General features: G+C 40.7%; 1 protein-coding gene across 4 annotated transcripts in view; it reads left to right on the forward strand.

The window, feature by feature from the left end:
- The window catches only part of C1QTNF7 (C1q and TNF related 7), a 111,509-nt gene that overhangs the window by 81,622 nt on the left and 9,943 nt on the right, over positions 1-19,944 (forward strand). The window contains exon 1 of one of the 4 annotated variants that reach the window (XM_045548924.1): positions 17,795-17,893. The exons of the other annotated variants lie outside the window; for them this stretch is intronic. The gene's annotated coding sequence lies outside the window, so the exon portion shown is untranslated. Of the gene's footprint in view, positions 1-17,794; positions 17,894-19,944 lie in introns of those variants that run through there. 4 annotated transcript variants of the gene reach the window in all.

Genomic DNA, 19,944 nt, shown 5'->3' on the forward strand with positions numbered 1-19,944 from the left:
TCCCCTACCATTCTTTTCTCTTCCTTGTTTCCAATCACTTTTACCTCTCTTTGTGCTCATGTGTGCCCATCATTTAGCTCCCAATTATTAGAGAGTACATGTGGTGTTTGTTTTTCCATTCTTTAGAAAATTCACTTAGGATAATAGTCTCCAGTTCCATTCAAGTTGCTACAAAAGACATTATTTCATTCTTTTTTATGGCTGAGTGGTACTCCATGGTATATACATACCATATTTTCTTAATCCACTCATGAATGAATGGGCACTTAGGTTGATTCCACATCTTTGCAATTGTGAACTGTGATGCAATAAACATTCAAGTGCAGGTGTCTTTTTGATAAAATGACTTCTTTTCTTTTGGGTAGATAACCAGTAGTGGGATTGCTGGATCGAATGGTTAAGTCTACATTTATTTCTTGGAGGAATCTCCATAGTGTTTTCCATAGAGGTTGTGCTAATTTGCGGTCCCCATCAACAATATAGAAGTGTTCCTTTCTCTATGCATCCACACCAGCATCTACTGGTTTTTGACTTTTTAATAACAGCCATTCTGACATGGGTAAGGTGGTGTCTTATTGTGGCTTTAATTTGCATTTCCCCAGTGATTAGTAATATTGAGAATTTTCTTATATGTTTGTTGGCCATTTGACTTTCTTCTTTAGAAAAACTTCTGTTCATGTCTTTTGCCCACTTTTTTTTTTTTTTTTTAAGACAGAGTGTCACTTTGTTGCCCTGGCTAGAGTGAGTGCCGTGGCATCAGCCTAGCTCACAGCAACCTCAAACTCCTGGGCTTAAGCAATCCTACTGCCTCAGCCTCCCGAGTAGCTGGGACTACAGGCATGCGCCACCATGCCCGGCTAATTTTTTCTATATATATTTTAGTTGGCCAGATAATTTCTTTCTATTTTTAGTAGAGACGGGGTCTCACTCTTGCTCAGGCTGGTCTCGAACTCTTGACCTCGAGCGATCCATCCGCCTCGGCCTCCCAGAGTGCTAGGATTACAGGCGTGAGCCACCGCGCCCGGCCTTTTTTGCCCACTTTTTAATGGGGTTGTTCATTTTTTGTTTGAGTTATTTGTAGATTCTGGATATTAGCCATTGGATTTATAGTTTGTGAACATTTTCTCCCATTCTGTAGGTTATCTATTTACTCTGTAGATTGTTTCCTTTGCTGTGAAGAAGCTTTTCAATTTAATTAAGTCCCATTTATTTATGTTTGTTGTCGTTGTGATTGCCATTGGGATCTTCTTCATAAATTCTTTGCCTATGACTGAAAGAGTTTTTCCTATGTTTCTTCCAGAACTTTTATGGTTTCATGCCTTACATTTAAGTCTTTTATCCATGTTCAGTTAATTGTTGTGTATAGCAAGAGATAGGGGCCCTGTTTCATTCTTCTGCATGTGGCTATCCAGTTTTCCCGGCACCATTTAATGAATAAGACTTCCTTTCCCCAGTGTACTTTGTTGTCTGTTTTGTCAAAGATCGGTTGGTTGTAGCTACATGGTTTTATATCTGGGTTGTCTATTCTGTTCCATTGGTCTATATCTCTACTTTTATACCAGTACCATACTGCTTTGATTACTATAGCCTTGCAGAATAATTTCAAGTCAGGCAATGTGATGCTTCCAGATTTGTTCTTTTTGCTTAAGATTGCTTGGGATATTCAGGCTCTTGGTTGGTTCCAAATGCAAGGTAGAATTATTTTTTCTTGTTCTGTGAAATATGACATTGGTATTTTGATGGGGATTATATTGAATCTCTAAATTGCTTTGGGCATTATAGACCTTTTAACAATATTGATTCTACCAATCTATGAACATGAGATGTTTTTCCATTTGTTTGTGTTATCTATAATTTCTTTTGTCAGTGTTTTATAGTTCTCCTTGAAGAGATCTTTCATGTCTTTGGTTAAGTATATTCCTAGGTATTATATAAATATTTTCTTGGTAGCTATTGTAAATGGCTTTGAGTCCTTGATTTCACTCTCAGTTTGACTGTTATTAGTATATAGAAATGCTACTGATTTGTATACATTTATTTTGTAACCTGAGACTTTACTGAATTCATTTATCAATTCCAGGAGTCTCTTGGTGGAGTCTTTAGGGTTTGCTAGATACAAGATCATATCATCAGCAGAGATAATTTAAGCTCCTCTTTCCTAATTTAGATGTCTTTATTTCTTTCTGTTGCCTGATTTCTCTGGCTAGGACTTCTGGTACTATGTTCAACGGAAATAGTGACAGTGGGTACCCTTGTCTTATTCCAGTTCTTAGGGGGAATACTTTCCACTTTTCCCCATTCAATATGATGTTGGCTATGGATTTGTCATATATAGCTTTTATTCTTTTGAGGTATGTTCCTTCTATGCATAGTTTGTTGAGGGTTTTTATCATGAAAGAGTGCTGGATTTCATCAAATACTTTTTCTGCATCTATTGAGATGATCACACAGTCTTTGCTTTTGCTTCTGTTTATGTGGTAAATCATGTTTATTGATTTGTGTATGTTAAACCATCCTTACATCTCTGGGATGAAACCCACTTGATCATGGTGAATAATATTTATGATATGCTGTTGAATTCAATTTGCTAGTATTTTGTTGAGGATTTTTTCATCTATATTTATAAGGGATATTGGTCTGTAGTTTTCTTTTTTTGTGTGTGTCCTTTCCTGGCTTTAATATCAAGGTGATACTGGCTTTGTAGAATGAGTTACAGAGGATTCCCTCCTTCTCAGTGTCATGGAATAATTTCTGTAGGATAGATATCAGTTCTTGTTTGTAGATCTGATAGAATTTGGCTGTGAATTTACCTGGTTCAGGACTTTTTTGTTTGTTTGTTTTGGAGATTTTTTTTTATTACTGCTTCAATCTCACTACTCATTATTGGTCTGTTCAGGATTTCTATTTCTTCCTAATTCAGGCTTGAGAGGTGGAGGTTGTGTGTTTTCAGGAATTTATTCATTTCCTCTACATTTTCCAGTTCATGTGCATAGAGGTTTTCATAGTATTCACAGATGAAATTTTGTATTTCTGTGGTATCAGTTTTAATATCTACTTTTTCATTTCTGATTGAGCTCCTTTAAATCCTTTCTTTGCTATTTCCGGTTAATCTGGCTAATGGTCTATAAATTTTCTTTATATGTCCAAAGAACCAACTTTTTGTTTCATTTATCCTTTGCATTTTTTGTTGTTTTATTTATTTCCATTTGGTTTAGTTCTGCTCTGAGCTTTGTTATTTCTTTTCTTCTGCTGGCTTTGGGTTTAGTTAGCTCTTCTTTTCCTAATTCCTTGAAATGTGACATTAGGTTGTTAACTTGTGATCTTTCTGTCTTTGTGATGTAGGCATTTAAGGATATGGATTTTCCCCTTAGGACTGCTTTTTCTGTATCCCATAGATTTTGGAAGCTTGTGTCCTCTTTGCCATTCAGTTCAAGGAATCTTTTGATTTCCATCTCAATTTCATCATTGACCCAAGGATCGTTCAGCACCATGTTGTTTAATTTTTATGACTTTGTGTAGATTTGAGTGTTTCCCTTGAACTGATTGTTCTGAGAAGACACATGATATGATTTTGATTTTTTTTTACTTTTCTGAGACTTGTTTTGTGGCCTAAGATATGATCAATCTTGGAGAGTGTCCTATGTGCTGATGAGAAGAATGTATATTCAATAGTTTTTGGATATAATGTTCTGTAAAAGTCTATTAGGTCCATTTGTTCTAGAATACTGTTTAAGTCCAGTGTTTCTTTATTGATTTTATGCTTTGATGATGTGTCCAGCTCTGTCAGTGGGATGTTGAAGTTCCCAGCAATTACAGTGCTGCCATTTTGTTTGCTTAGGTCTAGTAGGATTTGCTTTATGAATCTGGGTGTTACTGTGTTAGGTGCATATATAGTTAGGATTGTTATGTCTTCTTGTTAAATTGTTCCCTTTACCATTATATAATGCCTTCTTTGCCTTTCTTTATCATTATTCATTTAAAAACTATTTTATCTGATATGGGAATGGCTATACCTGCTCACTTTTGGTTTCCATTTACATGGAATATCTTTTTCCATCCCTTCACCTTGAGTCTGTTTGAGTCCTTGCAAGTTAAATATGTTTCTTGGAGATAGTGTATACTTGGGTATGTTTTGTCATCCATTCAGCCTGTCTATTTCTTTTAAATGGAGCATTTAGACCATTCATGTTCAGTGTTAGTCTTGATATGTGTTCTGTTCATCATGTTGAATAATACTTTGTTGTTTTGTTTTCCCTTTTTTGCTACTGTTTTATAAGAGCTGTGAACTTTAACTTTTGGGTGTTTTTACACTGGTGGGTATGTATTTTGCTGTTATGAGCATTTCCTGTATGGCAGATCTAGTAGTGACAAATTCCTTTAGTGTTTGCTTATCTGGAAAAGGTTTTATTTCTCCATCATTTTTAAAGCTTAGTTTTGCAGGATGCAAGATTCTTAGCTGGCAGATGTTCTGCTTAAAAACACTAAAAATGGGGCCCCAATCTCTTGTGACTTGTAAGGTCTCCACTGAGAAGCCTGCCATTAGCCTGATGGGTTTTCTTTTGTAGGTTAGTTGTTGCTTTCGTCTTGCAGCTTGTAGAATTTTCTTCTTTGTTTTGACTTTGGCCAAGTGGATGACTATGTGTCTCAGAGATGTCCTGTTTTCTATAAATCTTCGCAGTGTTCCCATTTTATATCAGCTTATCTGAATCTCTGGTGATACCAGGGAAGTTTTCCTCAATAATTCCCTCAAATAGATTTTCCAGGCTTTTTGCTTCTTCCTCTTCTCCCTCAGGGATATCTATAATTCATACATTGATATGCTTCATACAGTCCCATATTTCTCTGAGTGAGTTTTCATTCTTCTTAATTCTTTTTTCTGCATCTTTGACTGACAGTGTTAGTTCAAGAGCCTTATCTTCAAGCTTTGAGAGTCTTGCTTCTGCTTGGTCTAGTCTGTTTTTAAAGCTTTCTGCTGTAATTTTAAATTCCCTAAATGACTATTTCATTTCTTTAAGTTTAATTATATCCTTTCTTATGTTGTCTAGCTCTTTTGCAACTTTTTCATTTTGTTCATTGACATCCTTAAATATTTGTTTTGGCTTCTTTGTTTTGGTTTTCAACTTTCCCTTCAATCCTATTCATCTTAATTGTCATCCATATTCTGAATTCCATTTCTGACATTTTGACAATTTCCTTTTTGTTGGTATCTAATGCTGTGGATCTATTGTTATCTCTTGGGGGTGTATAACTAGCTTGTTTTCTCATGTTGCCAGAGTTCTTTTGCTGGTTTCTTCTCATCTGAAACCTATTCTCTCAGCTCACTGCAGATAGGTTTGCAGCACACCTGTTCTCCCTTGATGGGAACTCTCCTACTTAGTAAAAAGATGGGAAGGTCCCTAGATGGTGCTTTGGTGTCCTACTCTGGAATACTGACCCGGCAGGTGAGAGGCGGGTACACTGAGAGCCTTTAAATGCAACTATTCTGTTTTGTCCCATTCCTTTGTGACTGTCATAGTTCAAGCCAGTGCTGGATGATCTTTGTGTGTTGTCGTGGATTGTTCTTCAGGTCTTTGTTGGAAGGTTGAGGTGGTGGTCTTCATGAGAGGTTCTCCATGGAGATTGGCACTGAGGGAGATTGCTCTGCCAGGGTCTCCCAATGGTGGTGACAATGGCAGCTGGGTGATACTATCTAGGCAGTGGTTGTGGGTGTCAGGGCTGTAGGTGTTTGCTCCAGCTGGGTCCATGTGCAATGACAGCTCAAAACTGGCAAGTGCCTGACAAAGCATTGGACTTCAGGGGCCCAGTAGCAGTACTGGAGCTGCAGGGCTGGGTGGCAGCATGGGAACTGCGGGGGCAGCGCCATGGGGCTGGGTGACAGCATAAGGGTCTGGGGCATAGGGCCGTGGGACTGGTCTTCCAGGTGGCCAGGGCTCTTCCCCTGCCCAGGTCCCATGGAGGCATTCACTGCAGGGCTTCTCAGGTGGCATCTGAGGCAACTGTTCTGCTCAAATCCTCCATGGGGTGGTGGGGTGCTCGGCTTCCAGTCATGGGGTATATGAGAGCATCTGCTCTCCCTGCTCCCCCCCTGGCCTGTCTGGGACAATGTGGAGGCAGCTGCAGCAAAGCCAGGCTCTGTGTAGACCAGGTATTCTGGGCCTGAGAGCTCAGAATGGCGTCAGTTGCAGCAACCTGGAAACTGAAGCCACCAGGTCCCTGCTGTGCCCACTCTCCAGTATAATGTCACTGCACAGACTCCAAGCAGCTCGCTGATCAGTCCTGAGGTCTCCAGTGATGGAGGCCCCCTACTATCTCGGGCCACAGGGTCCATGGGGTAAGCATGGGGTCCTGGGTGTCTCTCCTCCTGTCCTTTCCCATGTGTGGACGCCTCCCATAGGTACCTTCTGATCTTGCCGAGTAGATCACCCTGTCACCCTCTCCTTCACTCTGATTGTCCCCTGTCACTTCTCTGATGATGCACAATGCTCTTTCCAAGAAGGCCCATCTCTAGGTGAGCATCCACCTTCAACTTTTGATCCTCTCCCTGAAAGCAGCACTCACAGGCTGCCTCTAGTCTACTTTCTTTCCCCTACCTCCAATCACTACTATTTTTATGCCTATATAATGTCACAAAGACACTCTTAAAATTCTCAGGATAGAGAGGTTTTCATCATTTAATAGGGATGCTGCCCCCAGACCTCTGACTTCCCTGCAACCAAAGATGGGCCTCTGGGTGGTTTGCAGATGCAAGCAAGAGGAGTGCAAAGAACACAGGCCAGACAACGGCACTTATCAAAGTACAGCAGCCAAAGCTGAAGTGATAAGAGCAGTGGCAATGATGTTAGCACTATTCACCTACCTCATCGTTATGGAGCACCCATGACATGCCAGGCAACACGTGAATCATTTTCTATGCATTATTTCAATTAACCTTTATAGCAATCCAAGGAGTTAAGTGCTGTCACTGTCATATTAAACTAAGGATTTAGTTTGAGGATCAGAAAAATCCTGGTTTGAATATCAAATCTATCACTCAGTAGGTTCATGACCTTGCGCAGTCTCTCATTTGGAAGCTTCGGTTTCCACATCTGTAATAAGAAGATAATAATACCTACTTCGCTAAGTGGTCAGGATTCACTGTAGCTGGAATATAGTAGGTGCTTAATAAGTGGGTGGTATTATATACTGCCTTCAACTTAGGAGTCCCAATAAATGGTATTAACTATTAGCCCCTTGAAGATTTCTTCTGGACTGCCAGCTACAACTCTTCAGATTGACCCCTTGTTTGGGCCCACTGAATAATGTCCTGGGAGGCCAGATGTGGGCATCACAGTGACCATGGCTGTTCAACATAGAAGGAGCAGCTCATATCCAGCTGGAAGTTACAGCAGGATTTTGACTGCCAAGGTGCTCTGGGAATCCAAGAGCAAAGTGGGTCTCACGACTCCAACCAATGCCACCCCATGTACTGGCAAATAACCCCTCTTTCCATTTGCACCTTCTGTGATTTTCCCTTTATTTTCCCCCTTGCCAAGGTCTATGTAATGGGATGCCCTTGAGCCAATTCCTCATTATGCTTAACACGCTGGAGGTTATTGCTAGCTGGCTGCTTACTTCCTCTCCCAGCAAGGAGATGAGCTCTCAGGTCCTGCTTCCCTTTTAGCTTTTCTCTTTTCCTTCATGAGGGGGCATTACCCAAATATGCCCTGCTGGCCTCAGGGGCTCCCCTCCTTCCTTTCTGTCTCACCTCAAACCAGCCCTCTGGGCTGTAGCCAGCAGGATTTCTTGGCTGGTCATGTCCCACCCACAGTCTAGCTGGACACTTTGGGAGAAGTAATTTTTATTGCGGAAACTTGAGGCCTTAGAACATTCTGCTTGAAACTAAACACTTCACATCTTTGTTCCAAAAATTACCAACTGCATGCCTTGGGACAAGTTCCTTGCCTCCTGAAGCCATAGTTTATGTAGATGTGCAATGGGAATAATAATACTTAGTATGTATTTGTGGAAAGCATCCTCTGATCCATGGTTCTAATGATGAACGAGTCCTTATTCTTTTTCTTCGTGGAGCGTAAGGTGAGGCATCCCCACCTCATGCAGCCACTAGGAAAATAAAATAAATGTTAGGAGCTGGTACAGTGCATGGCATGTAGTAAACATTAAATACAAGTAAGCTATCATCTTTATTCTCAACGTTGTTATAATTATCATCATTGTTGCAAATGTTTTTATTCTTTTACAATCCAGTTCAAAATTCAAACAGTCAAATGTTTTCAAATTAAGCATCTAGCTTCAATCAACACTTCAACATGGGAACTACCTAAGAATGAGGTCTAAATTCAATATATACTTTGAATATACAGGTTTTTAAAATGTGTCAAGTGCCTGGCAAATAATAGATTCTCAACACATGTTTTTTTCATTGTGCATTCTTTGTTGTCATAGATTTATTTTCCCTTTGGGTCAGATAAAAACAGAGTGTATTTAATTATTGAAATGGTTTTAAATACGGGAATGATGTTACTCATTCACTTAGCAAATATTCATTTATCAAATACCCACTATTTGGATTCACTTCACCAGCAGACTAGAGGTGAACTTGAAGGCAAAAAACTGCAAGGGTGGGGAGAACAGTTAAGAGGCTGCTGCAAGATGCCAGGTGAGAGACACCATGACCTGAACTCAGGTAGTTGCTGTAGCAAAGTAAGAGAGTGATTTACTTGGCTGTTGATACATACCCATCAGGGGTTGCCTCCAGAACCCAATCAGAATTAGACACTACTTTCCCTGCTTGTATTTTGGCATCTAATTAGAATCAATCATTAAATCAACCAACTTATATCGAGCACATCTGGATTCCAGACCTTGGCTACAAATGAATGATGCAAAGATGACTAAGATAGAGTTATTGCCCTAAGGTGCTCATTGTAAGGTGCACATTCTTGTCCCTGAGTCTGTATCAAGTATAACTCATGTGGAAGTCTGGCTTCCTCTACCAGACTGCAGACCCCTTAAAAGTAGGGCTTGGCTTTCTCACGCTCATTGGAGGCCCCAATAAACAGTACCTATCCTCCCTCCAGAGAGGTATACAGGTTGAGAAATTAAACAAAGTATGTGTTCACTTCCATAGTATGGAAATAAAGACCAACCAAATGAGAACAAGCAAAGGCTACTTATTCAGAGCTTACTATGGCAAGGGAATTAGCACTGTCATTCACATTTTAGGAGAGACCCAAAGGCAAGCAGTGGGAAAGGTTTATAGTGGAAAAATGGGAGGCTTCAGGTGTGCTCTGGCTGACGGCTACTGTCCTGGGGGGAGCTGGGAGCAGCTAACTAGAAGTGGGGCATCCTATGGGATTGGTTAGAGGTGCATATTTGGCTTTCTCTGATTGGACTTAAGTTGTAAGTGGGGACAAAAATTAGGGAAGCTGTCAACTATTAATTAAGTCCTGGCTGTTTGGGGCCTACTGTTTAGCTTTCTGGATTGTTATTACAAATAGCAGTCTGACAGTCTACAAGTATGACATATTAATAGTAGTCTGGCTTCCTGAGCAAGTTATTGTAGATAAAGCGTTGGTTTCCTGGAAAGCTTGCTGCAGGTTATGGGGTAGAGTTCTATTTTTATATGTCTGGCCATTATTTGTATATTCAATCTCTGTTTTGTTTTGTTTTTGGGGTTTTTTTTGAGTCAGAGTCTCACTCTGTTGCCCGGGCTAGAGTGCCATGGCATCAGCCTAGCTCATAGCAACCTCAAACTCTTGGGCTCAAGCAATCCTCCTACCTCAGCCTCCCAAGTAGCTGAGACTACAGGCATGCGCCACCATGCCCAGCTAATTTTTTCTGTATATTTTTAGTTGTCCAGCTAATTTCTTTCTATTTTTAGTGGAGACAGGGTCTCGCTCTTGCTCAGGCTGGTCTCGAACTCCGGAGGTCAAATGATCCACCCGCCTCGGCCTCCCAGAGTGCTAGGATTACAGGCGTGAGCCACTGCACCTGGCCTCAATCTCTTAACATGGAAAAAAAAAACCAAACATACCTTGACCCTTACCTCACCCCCATATACAAAATTGGTTTAAAATGGACTATAGATCTCGATGCAGAGCCTAAAACTAAAAGTTTCTAGGTGAAAATATTTGGGTCAAAAAAAATTTTTTAGACAGGACATTAAAAACACTAGTATAGATGAAAAAAGTTGATAGATTGTATTTAATCAAAATTAAACTCTTCTTGTCAAAAGATACTGTTAAGTAAATAAAAAGTCAAGTCATAGACTGGGAAAAATATTCGCAAAACACATATCTGATATGTATCTAGAATAGATAAAGAATTTTTATGATAAATAAATAACCCAAAATAAGCAAAAGATTTGAACTGATACTTCACCACAGAAGATATATGGAGGGCAAATAAGCATGTGAAGAGATCCTCAACACCACTGGGGAAATACAGATTAAAATCATAATGCAATAGTTAAAATTTGAAAGCAAAACTAAGAAATACCAAGTGCTGGGAAGGATGTAGAACAACAAAGTTTCATACATTTCTGCTGAAAATGCAGAATGGCATAAATGCAAAATGACTCTTTAGAAACAGTTTGGCACTTTCCTCTAAAGTTAAATGTATGTTGAACATATCATCCAGAAATCCCACTCCTGGATATTTACCCAAGAGAAATGAAAACATACAACCACACAAAGACCTATACATAAACGCTTATTGTAGATTTCATTCAGGATAACCCAAAACTGGAAACAAACCTAATGTCCATCAGCTGGTACTTGGATAAACAAATTGTGGTACAACAAACACCACTCAGCAATGAAAGAAACATGCAACATGAATGGCTCTCAAACGCATTATGTTAAATAAAAGAAGAAAGCCTCAAAAGCCAGGCGTGGTGGCTCATGCCTGTAATCCTAGCACTCTGGGAAGCTGTGACGGGAGGTTTGCTTGAGGTCAAGAGTTCAAGAGCAGCCTGAGCAAGAGCAAGACCCCATCTGTACTAAAAAATAGAAAAAAAATAACCAAGCATAGTGGCTCATGCCTGTAGTCCCAGCTACTTGGGAGGCTGAGGCAGGAGGATCGCTTGAGCCTGAGAGTTTAAGGTTGCAGTGAGCTATGATCACGCCACTGCACTCTAGCCCTGGGGACAGAGAGAGATCCTGTCTCAGAAAAAAAAAAAAAAAGCCCACATATTGTACAATTCCATTTGTATGACATTCTGGAAAAGGCAAAATTACAGGGACAGAAATAAGATCAGTGGTTGCAGGCAGCGGGGTGGAAAAGGAGAGCAGCTACAAAGGGCTGTGAGAGAACATTTTGGAGGGATGGAAATGCTCTATGTCTGGCTTGTGGTGGTGGTTACACAACTGTGTACGCTGGCCAAAACTCAAACTGTCCACACTGAAAGGGTGAATTTTGTACTTTTAAAATTGTACAGCAAACCTACTTTTTAAAAAAGGTTGTTGCTCAGAAGTGAAGGCTTTCTAATCCAGATTTTCAGGCATTGGACAGATTTTCATCTCCAGTCAATCCATCTGAACATGCCCAGTTGTTCTTTGCAAATTTGCATATCGCGTAATTCATCCCACCTTCCCTGGGGTAAAATCAATATAGGAGTAGGGGAGGACAAGAGGGTATTTAGGAAAATTTCTCCTCCTGAAGACAAAAGGGTCAGGGAAAATGCATTCTCCCTTAATATTATTCCCTATCCATTTGATGCTAAACTTCTGACCAGCACAATGGGCATATGGGGACTCATTTATTAATATTTACTTATCTCTACTTGTGTATATGTTTAAAGTTTTCTGTAGTTTTTAAAAGTTTCTTATGTTTTAAAATATGAGAAGTGACATTTTGGGCAATGATCAAGTATTATGATCCAGGATAATGCTATATTGTTCATTCACAATTATCCACAATAATGGGTATTTATGTATTTAAAACAAAGTGAAGTTTCCTCTGCATGTGAAGTTAGGATTCAAGTCTTGGTGAGAGGCTGTGCTATGTAGATGAGAGAATTTGAGGCATCTTGCAGGGACCTGAGTTCTACCACTGGCTTAGCATATAAATCTTTGGGCAAGTAATTCTCATTGAATCTGGTTTTTTGTCTACAAAATGAGAAAATTAGATAGATGTCGTCTGAAGCCCCTTTCTTCTCTAATGCCATGGAACTCCCACTGGAATGTGAGCTCTGTGCATGGGCATCCTGCCTTCCTCTTTCAAAGCTGTATGTCCAGTGCCTGGGGCAGTGCCTGGTACACATAGGGGTCAATGACATTTGTTCATTCAATGAATGGGCGAATTGCATTTTTAAAAATCCTTTTCTCTTAAGAAACCCCCTCTTTCCCTACAATGAAAGCAGGTTCTGTTTAGAAACCAAACTGGGTCTTTTCAGCTTGTCGAAGTCACACTGAAAAGCCAGGAAAGTGGCAGCAGGCACCACCTCTACCTACATCATCCTCATTGTTGTAATCAGGGGTGAGGGAGAGTCAACAGTCTGGTCCATAAAATCCTGCTCACAGACCTTCCAGGGCTCCTACTGCCCTGAGGATAAAGAACAGAGCCCTCCGTGGTCTGCAGAGCCCTCCTGGTGCAGGCTCATCCTCCCTCCAGGCTCATGCTCGTCTTTGCTCCTTCCCAATCGCCTCCACGCAGCACCTCAGGGCCTTTGCACATGGTGTCTTCTCAGCCTAGAAGTGTTTTCTCACCCCTGCCTGGTTCATGGCTACTTTTATTTCATATTATAGTGCAGATGTCATTTCTTTAGGCAAGCCCCTTCAACCCATAGACTCAACTATGTTGCCCTGCTAAACACTCCACGACATCCTTATACTTTTCTTTCAGAGCACTCTCCAAAGTTTATTGAATTTATCAAATGATCTTATCCATCCTTAATATGATGTAAACAAGAAACAACTTCATTGTTCTCCCACCATTTGTTCTAGCCAAATTCTGTTGGATCTTTCTTCTCTACCCTTTCAGGACATTTCAGGCAAATTTCTTGGCTCTCTGGTAACTTTCAGTTACATAACAATTTCATTAGTCAATTGTGACTCATTTTTAGAAATTAAAAAGACATATCTAAATCAAAACTTTTATTTCACATCCAAAGCAGTTTGTCCCCTCGCCATGGCTTCAGCTCAGGATATGCTATGCCCTTTCACCCTTCACCCCTCTCCTGCCACCCCCTTTCCGCTGTCAGCATCTCTAGAGTCAGGTCAGAAGATAGAAGAATTAGAAAAAAAGTGACCAAATTATTTTTACTTAACAAGTGCTATTTGTATGGTTCTCTCCTGGCTACCAGTGTCTGCTCTGTGCCCCGGATATCCCAGTGCTGGCTCTCTGAGGGGGAACATATTCACAGGGTCACCGGTGGCTCCCTGTGGGACCTCCATGCTATGCAGTGCCCTGACACCTGTAATACACTCCTTGGTTGACAGCTTGCATTGCTCAAATACCAGCCTCAGCTTCTGCACTCAGTGATGCACTCAATGGCATCACAGTGGCTTCCTCACCCCAGGAGGACTCCTTCTAGGCTCAGGAGGTCCCATCTGGATGGCCCAATCCCAGCTGCCTTCCTCAGGGCCACCAGCTGCTTGGGAAGCTCATGTCTTCTTTCCTCTCCAACACTGATGCCTGCACTGCTCTCTCTTCACCAGCCGCCTTCTGCTCAAGAGTTGTTCAGTTTCTGTGATCACGTAAGACCTCCAACTCCAGGAGTGGGTCAGGCTCTCACAAAACTCGTAGATCACATTTCTCTGATCCCGTGATAACTGTAAGGCTCTCAGTCTCACAGCTCAGCTGACATCCAACTGGAGAGTGAGATAAATAGTTCACTTCTTGCAGGCGCCCCAGTCTTTTCAGAGATTCCCTTGGGGTCCTTGTCACTCGGCTAGAGGGGGAAACCCTTCCATTCCCTCCCCATAGGAAGGAAGGAGGGAAACACTTCAGCACTCCCTTACCAGCTAACAACTGTCTGCCTTGGCAGCTCCCTTCAGTCACTAACACTTTCTGAATTCCTAGTTTTCTCCTATGTGGATGGAAAATAGATGATGGTCAGTGTCAGATCCAGCTGGCCTTTAACAAGTTCTAAGTGGGTGTGTGAGCATTGATTGCCCATTGTTCTCTGTTTTGTGTCCTCAACTGAAATTCCAAGTGGATGGGAATTAACACTCAATTAACATCCTGTTAAACATAGTTCTGTGATTATTTGATGAGTGTCCGTCTTTCCCTCTAGATTTTGTCTCTACAAGGGCTCTACATTTGCTCTCCACTGAACACCAAGATCAAGCATTCAGCATCTGGCATGTAGTAGCAGCTAAATAAATATATGATGAAGTAATGAATAAAAAAGCAGGATGAGAGACAAAGAAAACCAGATTTGTATCACCAAAACTCCCAGGTTTGGAAGGACGAAGAGATGGGGCATCACTTGACCAAGAGTAGATAAAGCAAAGATTCCCAGAGCCTGTCTGCCCATCAGAATCACTCACAGAGATTTTTAAAATATAAATGCCTGTACTTAATTCACTGGTGTGCTGAATCAGTAGATCTAGTTGAGAACCAGTGAGCTAAATTGCATAAGAGAGATCCAAATAATGGGCTAGGAGGGTTCAGGGGAAAGCAAGGTTGCACCTGCTTGAGAATATCAGGGAGACTTTCTGGAGAAAGTGATGTATACAGAAGATAAATGTGAACAGGAAAAAGGGGCACAGAAAGGACATGGTTACTAGGGACTTGCTGCAGCAGGAGATGACACTAAGACAAGCAGGGCACTGAGGCTAGAAAGAGAAGATTCAACTCCTTACAGAACCCAGTGCATCTGTGGGGAGGAGGAGGAGGAGGTAGGTGCAGTTCACCTGATTTCAAGTTGTTTGGATGCAGAAACCTGATCTTGTAATGTTAGCAACACCCTAGGGAGGAAATCTGCTATAGTGGTTGGTAGGTCAATTGTGGATCAGACTGTCTAAATTACTCATCTATAAAAGGAGGATAATAAGTTTATTCACCTCAAGACATTATGGCATGAACTAAAGGAGGTGATGCTTGTAAATGCATTAGCACATTGTACATGCTCATTATACACCAGCTAGAACCTTCCTTTTTTACATAATTATAGCACCTAGCAAAATGTGTGTGTGTGTGTGTGAGAGAGAGAGAGAGAGAGAGAGAGAAAGAGAGAGAGAGAGATCAGAGGTGTGCTGAGCCAGCTCAGACGAGCCAGCAAGGGCCAATTCTGCACATACTGACCATGATAGTGTTTACACCAAGAAAATTGACAAAAGCTACAAATCTAAACTTTTGAGTTTGTTTGTTTTTTGTTTTTTGTTTTTTTCGTTTTTTTTTTTTTTTTTTTTTTTTGAGAGCTGGTGTACCAGCATACTATACTGTTAGATGCTCTGGGAACATTGACTGGATTGGAATGAGTTGAACTGAAATCAGTTGAAAAGTAAACTTTCCAGGGGCCGAAAAGAGCACAGGCTGGGAGGTATAATAAAAATTGCCTGCCTAGCACAGACTTCTGGCCTCAGAATGAGTGGCAGGTAAAAATGGAATCTGAATTTTTACTCTGAGCCAATATTCCCTTTAGCATATTTCTCAGCCCATCACTTTTCACCACTACTTCCAAAATAAGTATGAAAATAACTTAGTGAAATAGACACTGCCAAGCTTTATCTACATCTGAGGCTTGAATGCTCTAGGACTTCAACCCCCAAGCCCCAGGCTGAGGACCAGTCCTGGTCGGTGGCCTGTTAGGAACTGGGCCACACAGCAGAAGCTGAGCGGAGGGCGAGCAAGCAAAGCTTCACCAGTATTTACAGCTGCTCCCCATCGCTCACCTCACCTCATGAGCTCCGCCTCCTGTCGGATCAGCAGCGGCATTAGATTCCCACAGGAACACAAACCCTACTGTAAACTGCGCATGCGAGGGATCTAGGTTGCGTGTTCCTTGTGAGAACCTAATGCCTGATGATCTGAGGTGGAGCTGAGATGCTGATGCCAGCACTGGGGAGCAGCTGCAAATACAGATTGTCATCAGCAGAGAGGTCTGACAGCACAATAAATGTAATGCACTTGAATCATCCCCAAACCATCCCCTACCCCAGTCCATGGAGAAATTGTCTTCCATGAAACTGGCCCCTGGTGCCAAAAAGGTTGGGGACCACTGCTCTAGGAGACAATTTCACAGGTTCATTCTCTCTGGGAAGAAGAATAAGTCTAGGAAAATATAGATTACAATAAATTGTCTGAGATGAAAAATAATCTTTTAAAAAATCAAATCTGTATTAGAAAACAGAAAAAATACTGTGATACTTTAATGATACAAGAAACCTTATCCTCAAAAGTGTGGTAAACAGCATTAATGGGAAATTAGAGAAGTCATGAATGATACAAAAAGCAAATATGAATATCCACAAATTGTATTCAACACTTGGCCAAGTTAAGGCAGAAAAATAAGAACATATCTATTCTTTTATTGGTCAACAAATTCATTTACTTCTCAGCTGCCTGGAAGAGATTGTGCTATGCTAAAGAAGAGTGAGTGACAAAAGGCCATTTAAGAAGTCATCACTTATAAACAAATAAATGAACATCTCAAATTAAGTTTGTTAAATGGGTAACATCAGGCACCAGCATTTTGTTAGAGAATATTAAGAACTGTGAGGAACTTAGAAATGATCGAGGACAACCATTTTGTTTTGAAGATGAGAAAACAAACCCAGGGACTCTATGTGATTAAGATTCTACTCTAATTTAGCAAAAAATTATGACTAGCTTCTATGCTCATGTTACTGTTCTGACCACACCATGATCGCATTGACATTTTGGACAGCCAACAAATTCAAAAGACCATTTCCTCCAGATTGAAGGATGGATACCTAAAGCAGATAGAGCCCATTTGAATGGGAGCCCACCAATCTTCTTGGTCAGATCTGTGGTCAATGTTCACTTCTCTAACTCCAGAAATATTTCTTTCCATTAGAGTTCTCATTGCTTGAGAAAAATGAGGTGAAAAGCAAGATAAAAACAAGATTTTTTTCAGTCATTTAATTTCCATAAATGACATCATAAATTATATATTGCTGTTGCCAAGGAGATATAAGAGATACATGGCAGAAGGAAACAAAGAAATTGATTGCTCCAAAGATGACTAGTCACAGGCTTTGAAGAATCATTCTGCCTTTTAAGTTGTTATGATCAGTTCTTTAAACCACAAAGACATATTAGTTTCCAAAAAAAAAAAAACTCAATCATTTATCCATTCAGCAAAGAACAAAGAAAGCATCAGAACGGTATTCATAACCCTCTTTCTTTTCGCAGTACATAGAATGAGGGGCCATTTTCCTGCCATATTTACCAAGAGTGGGGACAGTGTTTCTTGTTATTCCATGAGACACCATCCTATGTCCAGAATCTGAAGAGTCTATCTGAAAAACCTCTCTAATAGGAAATGGCTCTTTTCTCTAAGTTAACAACTAATTTCCAGTCAGTGAGTAATTTTTTTTTCCTGAAACATCCACTCAGTGGAAAACAAATGAAGAGGGAAAAAATTAAGTAAACAAATCTAAAAATGAGGCCACAACACACAGAGATGGAGAAGCCTCTAAACTTACCAGTCAAGGATCGCAGGCAATGAAAGTTCATCCCAAACAAAACCGTAATTTTAACTGGTCCCTGAGTTGAGCCTCCCTCGATGAATGACTTCCAGGGCCTCTGGCTCTTTGGGACTAAACGAGAAAATTATTTTTAGCACAACTATTTGGAAATCTTTGAGAACTTGGATCTGCTATTCTGTCTGGTACCAAAGCAAGGTTTTCACTGAGCTCTCATGAAAGATCCCCAGTCTCTTGTGGATTTAGAATCCTGCAGCAACCCGCCACCCAAGAGCAAGGTATGGTATTTACGCTTTTTTCTAGCATGTTGGCAAATGTAGATGCAATGGCCTGTTTTCATTCTGGAAGCTTTTTCATTTGTTAAACAGATAGTTCTGTAGGAAGAATCCATGAAACTGAAGACCTGGGTTCCAGTCTCTGGCCTGACACTAGAAAAGTTACAGGACTTCTCTGGGCCTTGGTTTCCTGTCTAACCTACCACAAAAGGGCCTTTGGGAGGATGATATGGACTTAGCATTGCTCTCTAGAGGATAAAATTTCTTGAAAATGTCAGTTTCTTTCTATTGTTATGCCATCAAAGCACTTTACATAAAGCAGCCAAAACTTTACAAATTGTGAATGGCTGATAAAAATAAATATTGGTGAATACATATTTTTCTTCATTCAACCTCTGTTGAGCCTCTACTGTGGACTAGTCTGTGTCCTGGATGTCAGTGATACAGGGTTCACATTTTGGTGGGGAAACAAGCAGGTCGGCAGATAGGCATAACACAAGGTGATTGTGGGGCCCTGCAGGGACTCGAGGAGTGCCAGGAGAAGGAAGGCAATTCCTGGCAAACAGGAAAGTCAGTTCTGTGGAGGACAGTGGGAGCCCCAAAGGCAAGGAGCTGAGACACCACAACACAGAAGGAACTGGGGCGTGAGCAGCTTGGGTCCCCATCTTGCCCCTAGCACACGGCCACTCCCAGGACGGGGCCTGCTGTTGTGAAATCTCTACCTCTGCAGGCCAAGGAAATGTCTAGTTTTGGCTTTCCCTGATTACCTATCCTCTTTCTAATGATTTCCAGGCAAAGCACATTTTCAACTTGAATTAATAATCAAGTCCAGCCCTTTGTCATGAAGTAATATGTTACAGTTTCCCTCACATGATGTAAGGGAAAACTCGAGTGTTTGGAAACAAAAGAACTCAGTTCAAATCCTGACTGTCCCATTTCGTGCCTGTGTGGACATGAGCCCACTGAGTCTCAACTTTCTTATTTGTAAAGGGAAGATAATAGCACCTACCTCATAAACAGTGGTGTGAGGATTAAGTAAAGGATGTTCTTACAACACCTGGCACAGAAATAAGAATACTGGTTTTTCCCTGCATCCCAATTCATCTTTTTTTTAATTAGTATTTTTTATTGTGGTAAAATATTCATAACATGAAATTTACCCCTTTAACCATTTTTATGTATACAGTTCTGCGGCATTAAGTACAATGTTGTTATGCAAACATCATCATCATCTCTCCGGAAATTCTTCATCTTTTCAAACTGAAACTCTGCACTTACTAAGCAATAACTTCCTGTTCCTTCTTCCCCGCTTCCCCCAACAACCACTATTCTACTTTCTGTCTCTATGAATGTGACTACTCTAGAAGCTTCATATAGGAGGAATCACAGTATTTGTCCTTTTGTGACTGGCTTATTTCACATAACAATGTTCTCAAGGTTCATCCATGTTGTATCAGGTGTCAGAATTTCCTTTCTTTTTAAGGCTGAATAATATTCCATTATATGTGTAGACCATGTTTTGTGTCCACTCATCTATCAGTGGACACTGGTTTGCTTCTATCTTTTGACCACTGTGAATAATGCTGCTGTAAATATGAGCGTGTAAATATGTTTTAGTTTCTGCTTTTACTTCTTTTGGATATATACTCAAGTGGGATTGCTAGAGCATATGGCAATTCTGTTTAATTTTTTTTTTTTGAGGAATTCCTATAATGTTTTCCACAGAGGCTGCACCATTTTACATTCCCACAACATCTTTTATTTTTAAAAGAAAGAAAAATATGCTACTTACACAAGGATCTCAATCTATGAACATATTTTCCAGGAGTTCAATCTTTGCACTGATTTAATCAGTATTTCTCCCAGTGTTTTCCAGGGCTAGTTTAACAAGAACAAAGGGTTCCTTGGTGCTCCTCAAAGACACTTGATATGTTCTGCCTTAGGGCCTTCCCACGTCAAAAACTCTCTTCCCCAAGGTGTCCATATGTCTCTCTTTCTCACTTCCTTCTTCACATCTCTGGCCCAGTTACAGAGCAGTTTCCAGAGCTGAGGGT

This window comes from Lemur catta, chromosome 4 (genome assembly GCF_020740605.2).
Source record: "Lemur catta isolate mLemCat1 chromosome 4, mLemCat1.pri, whole genome shotgun sequence".
NCBI lineage: Eukaryota > Metazoa > Chordata > Mammalia > Primates > Lemuridae > Lemur > Lemur catta.